Below are 6,000 nucleotides of genomic sequence, written 5' to 3'. Positions count from 1 at the left end.
ATTTCAAAAATTAACCAAAATCTTGGTAAATTTCTTACTTTTATCCCTCATTAAGCCTTTAAACTCAACCTTATACATCCAAACCAAATTGTCTTCATTTACTACTCTTAAACATACAAAATCTCACTAATACTCTTACATCTTAAAATCATACCATGATTTTCAACCAAGTTCTTAATCATGTCTAATACTCCTAACCCATTAGTTAGATAATTTACAAGTCAAATTTATCAATAAAACTTCAAAAACTAAACCATATCAACAATTCATCTCAAAACCCATTTTAAAAATTTATTCATAATTTACTCTTCTTGTTGTTTTAATCCTATACAAGCTTTCCTTAAGCTTCTATAACACCCAAGCTTCAACACCAACCCCAAAATTTAAAGGAAATCAACAAATTTTAGAATCTTACCTTTGAAGTAGAGCTTACGACAAAGGAAGAAGACAAGAAAAAGTTTTCAATTATTTCCCCAATATCCATATGCTTATCCTTTAAAAACAATAGATAAAATCTTTTATGGAGAAAAGACCATACTGCACCTCTACTAATCCAAATTTAATATCAAATCCTACATAAAAAATCCTAAATTAAATACTTAATTTTTCAAATTATTCTAATATAAACCACCGAGTTTTAAATTCTTACATTTTGGTCACTCACCCAATGATTGGGATGTTATAATTTTATAATAATTTTTTGCTGCAGATTAGATATTTTCTTGTTAAGCCCTCATAACAGATTGTTCAAAGTAATGATTTAGAGAGTCTAAAAAAGATTAAAAGATCGTTATAAATTGAAAAGAGAGTTAAGATAAAGGAATGATAAGAAGTAGAATCTTGATTAATGGTTTAAATTTCTGACAAGAAGATAATGATGGAATGGTAGAAAGTATAGTATATGTATTAATCGTATTTGAGTAGAATAGTGAAAAGTTATTTTGAATTCGAAAAGAAACTCTTTAAGACTCATTCCCACTAAGAAAGTTATTAGTAGTAGAGGCAATAGTTATTTGGATTAGTAAGAAACAAGGAAGCACTAGGTATGTAATAATAAGATCAATTGGAAATTGATAGTTTCGAAAAGTAAACCTGAGAAATAAGTGTGTTGTAGTAGAGGATATTTGAAATTAATTCTACTATGGTAAAGGATACAAATAAAGCAAGTGGGTTTTGTTTGAAGAAAGAGAAAGTTATTTCGAAAATGAATAAAGAGTTAGAGATTATTAGTTGATAAGAAGTTAGGTTTAAATGTAAACTTTGTAAATGGGATTTTAAATGGTTATATGCGTATCTGAATTTAGTTTTGATGAATAAAGTGGAGAATTCTGAGTATAAGGAAATTTCATAGGATTATAAGAAAGTTGTGGAAATCGATATATTACGTTGATTGTCTGTTGGAAGATGAAAAAAACACAATGAATGCAGAGGAAAATTTAAGTTTTTTTGTTAGAATAAAGGATAAAACAGGAAATCAAGGAAAATGGAGTAATATCGAATATATATATATATTAAGATAATAAAGAAATAAGAAAGTATTTTTACTCTGTAAGGAGATAAAGACGTAAGGAATTAAAGTGAATCGTTTTAAGAACAAAGTGTGACAATGAATTTTAAAGAGGTGTAGCTTATAAGATTGACATATTGAAGTAAAGTATTAAATAAAATTGGAATGAAGGTAAACAATGTTCAGTTCTCAGTAGAAATGAGAAAGAGTTTCGATGGATTTCGTAACTGTGTTACCTTTGAAACCGAACATAAAGGACTCAATTTGGGTAATAATGGATCATTTGACTAATATTGCATATTTCATTCCTATTCGAATTGATATTTCAATGGATAAGTATGTGGAAATTTATATAAAGAAGATAATTAAACTACATGGAGTGCTAGTTTTAATGATATCTAATAGAATTGAAGGTTTACTTCAAGGTTTTGGGAATTATTTGAGCAAGGCTTTTAGAATTCGATCTAATTTTGTTACTAATTCCATATGCAGATAGATGGTTGATCTGCTCAGGTTATTCAAATTTTAAAAGTTATATTAAGGGTATCGATACTAAATAGTAGTAGTATCGATAATTGTAAGGGTATCGATACCAATAGTAAGGTATCGATACTATAAGTAAAGATAAAATTACAAAATGTCAAAATGATATCGATACTGAAGTGGGTATCGGTACCATAGAAGAGAAGTATTATTACTGTGGGTAGAGTACCGATACTATTCAGTCAAAAATTATTAATTAGGTGTTTTAATTCGCTTAAGTAAATATTATGTGGTTAAATGTTATTTGAGAACCAATATTTATATTGATTATGTAATGTGTAGATTCGATCGAAAGTAAATGTTGAACAAAGTGAAAAAGGAGTTGCTTGGGGCTTAAGTGAGGCAAAAGGTGAGTGCAACTTACTTATTATATATATATGATTGGAGGGTGTTGCGTGTTATGAGTACTATAAAATATATGCAAGTAATGTGCAAGTATACACAATCGCTCAAGTAATACAATGATGAGTGAATATCGTCTCTACAGGGATTGGGTGAAATTACGAAAGTCTAACCAAAGCTAAGCACTAATCTATCTATGTATAGTTAGTCTTTATATATACAAATGTCACGACAAAATGAAAATGTGTATGAATGTGGATGTAGATGAATGGTTTGATGATGTAGCATATGGAAATGTAATGGAAAGATAAGATGTTTAGTGTTGAAAATGATGTAATGTCGAGGCAATGAAAGATGGTAAATAACAGTATATAAAATGAAAAGAAGATAATCCTCACGTGACAAGCTTCCAAAGGAATGAATGGTAGGGATTGATCTAAGGATGCTAAACTTATTTATCAGGTATATCTAAGTTATCTAGTCTTTACTTGCTCGACAGGGCTTTCCTAAAATGTTCTCAAAGGAACCTAACAGAATAGGATGCCAAGGCATCTGCTCTCACTCAATGATGTTGGCCAGCCTATCCTATTGATAAAAACACCCTTTTTAGTCGTTGAAATCCTATCCTAGTCTCTCCCGAGATCTAAGGGATTAGGTTGTAATATCCCTAGGCCAATTCAAAGCCCCTTGGAAATACTATAACCCATTGCTTATGAGGATCTTATCTTGCAATTCTCTTGAATTCTTACAAGTGTTTCTAGCTTAGGTTTCTCCCGAATACCTAAACGTCATCTAAGAAATGGACATTTCCATGCCTCTTACAACCCTAGATGGTGAAGCATTCATAAGCAAAGCAAATAAAGAACCAAAATAAACTCAAATATATCATCAAAATAAAGTCTAAACATCCCTTAAACCAACCACCACCAAATAAGTTAGTTCATGGTGGGGTTCGAAATATCCAAACACAAAGTCATGCAAATATTCGTTCCAACAACCCACAAATAAATTGAAAAATAGTAGCAAAAAGGGAAGTGAGAAGAAGCCTTCGACGCGCCACCATAGGTCTCCTCGGCCACCACGAATCACTTTAGCTCGCTAGCTCCTCTCGGCACCTAGCTCGCCACTCCTTGGAGCTTAATCAATGGAGGAAAACCCAAGGAAGAAGAAAAGGAAAAAGGAAATAAAAATCTGATGTTTCTGCTCTATGCGTGTGCCTCTTCACGTCCCCTCTTTCTCTCCCTTTAGGTGTCATTATAATAAAAAGATACAGGGGTAATGATTAGGTTTTTAGGTACGAAATACCCCTCATAACCCTAGAATCACACCATGAGCATGAACTTAATTCTCCAGGTGGCCTTAGTCCTCTAGAAGGTGGCTACAATAATCATTCCACGTGCAGTGCCAGTTGTCCTCATATAACTGTATCTTTTTGTCATTTTCTGCGCCAGAAATGCCAAGGTATTTCAATCTGCTTCAGCAGCGTGTGATACTGCGGCATTACTTCCCAACAAATCCTTTTTGCTTGCTATTCCTGCACATCATAGACAAACTGCACCTTTCCCTCAAACAGTATCATTAAGAAATAAAATAACACTACCACCACAAATGCAACTATATGCAACTATATGATCTTAAAATGCCTAAAATGAACTTTTAAACAAACAATAACTTAAGTGAAAAAGGCCTTAAAAGTAGCCTTTTTAGGAAGTTAACACACCCCCAAACTTAAGTTATTACTTGTCCTCAAGCAATGGATAGCAATTACACAAGCAGAATGCCATGGCAATTTTCAATAATAAGATAGTAGAACAAAATCGAATTTCAACCCTCAGAACATAGGCTTCAACATGCTAGACATATCAAGAAATCAAGTACTTTTCCCTAGGTCAAGATCCTTTTGTGGTAATGTGTGTGCATGATTGTATCCAATCTATACTTAGCAAACTTAGACAATTTCTAATCAAGTCCCCTAGTTTTTGTCAAGACATTTAGCACATTTTCTTTACTCCATTTTTCTTTTCTATTTTTTTTAAACTTGCTGTTACGAAGGGAGTCAACTCATCACACCTACTCTCCCACACTCTAGGTGAAAGTAAGCATACCTTCCACCCCCAAGCTAGTTAAGTAGAGTCATCCCGTGACTTCTTTCATTCACTCATATGCAAAAGGCTGCCATTTATTAAAGAGAATTCCAAGCAATGCCACAGCAAAGAGGAGTGTCCCTCTACAACTATGCCTAAGCATTTATTCATAGTTTCATTTATAAGGGAGTTGTTTTTTATTTTTCTTTTAAGCACAATACCATATTTCAATGCCAAAGCTAACTAGAGTTCCTTCATAAAAATTTTCCAAATTTTCTAAGTATATAGAACATACAAATCGTGTAAATGTTTTTTACAAAGCATCAATCCCTAGAGTGAGTTCTATCATTCTCAACAGTCATTTACATTCAGATTCTAGCCTAACAAAATCATCATCATCGGGTATCCTCAAAACATTCTATCTAATTGTCCTACCATTTACTGATGCCACGGCATAATACTATGTTAATGCTATCATGCATATGTCCTAGCATGAACACTACCTCCCCCAAACTTAAGGGAAGCATTTTCCTCAATGCTTAAAGAGAACTAAACCAAATATAAACTAAATATAAACTAAATGCCATGCAATGAAATGTAACTAAATGAAAATGAATGCAAGAGAGGTACCTTAATGATTGCATGGTGGTGTTGTCCTAGTACGCTTTCGAAGGGGTGATGGGCTGGACTCTGAAGAAGTAGAGTAGTGATGCGCAATCTCCTTACGTCCAGCCGTGGTCTTGGTGTGTCGACCACTACAGGGTGCATGCGAAGGATCGGGTGCAGGGACAGGACTAGGTGTTTCTTCTACAGAGACAGTGGGTGGATATTCAGGGGTGTCAGATCAGTGCGGATCAGGTATTGGGTCATCAACTGGAGGATCGTCTTCATCTTGTTCGGGTTCTGGAGATGCCTCGGCATTGAATGCCGGCAGAATTTCGTCTGGGAAGCCAGGGAAATTCCGTTGACCGTGGGGAATAATTTCTTGAAACATTGATTCCACCACAACATCTATATGCTTCATATATCCAAAAAAGTTACGGATGTCACCGTACAAAGCATGCAGATGAGTCTGAGTCTGCATCACAGCTTCCTCGAGAGCAAGCAATCTTGCCTCGACATCAGATTGTGTAGTACCTACAGGTTTCTCATGAACAAAGTCTTTAGACTTGGGACTTTCAATTCCCGATAGCAGTGGAAGTCTAACCCTATTAATGCCTGATAATCCTGGTAAAATTTCATCAAAAGTATTTTCCTCAACCTTTTTCTTACGACACAAGGCAGTAATTAAGTTAGGAAACACTAAATCACTTGCCTTTTTACTTAAGCAGTCATAAACTTGCTGAACAATAATACGCCCAACATCAATAGGACGGGACACCATTATCGAATGTAAAAGTAGTAAGCGTGAAAGTGATACCATTGTATTGTGAGAAGTGGGCATGAGTTTGTGCTTAAGGAAGTGATTCCATAATTTAGCACGCAGCTGAAGACGCTCTCTGTTGACCGAGTATCTACTTGTTT

The sequence above is a fragment of the Hibiscus syriacus genome, unplaced genomic scaffold (assembly GCF_006381635.1).
Source record: "Hibiscus syriacus cultivar Baekdansim isolate YM2019G1 unplaced genomic scaffold, ASM638163v2 tig00110864_pilon, whole genome shotgun sequence".
NCBI classification, from domain to species: Eukaryota; Viridiplantae; Streptophyta; class Magnoliopsida; order Malvales; family Malvaceae; genus Hibiscus; species Hibiscus syriacus.
Note: the sequence above shows the minus strand (reverse complement) of the source record.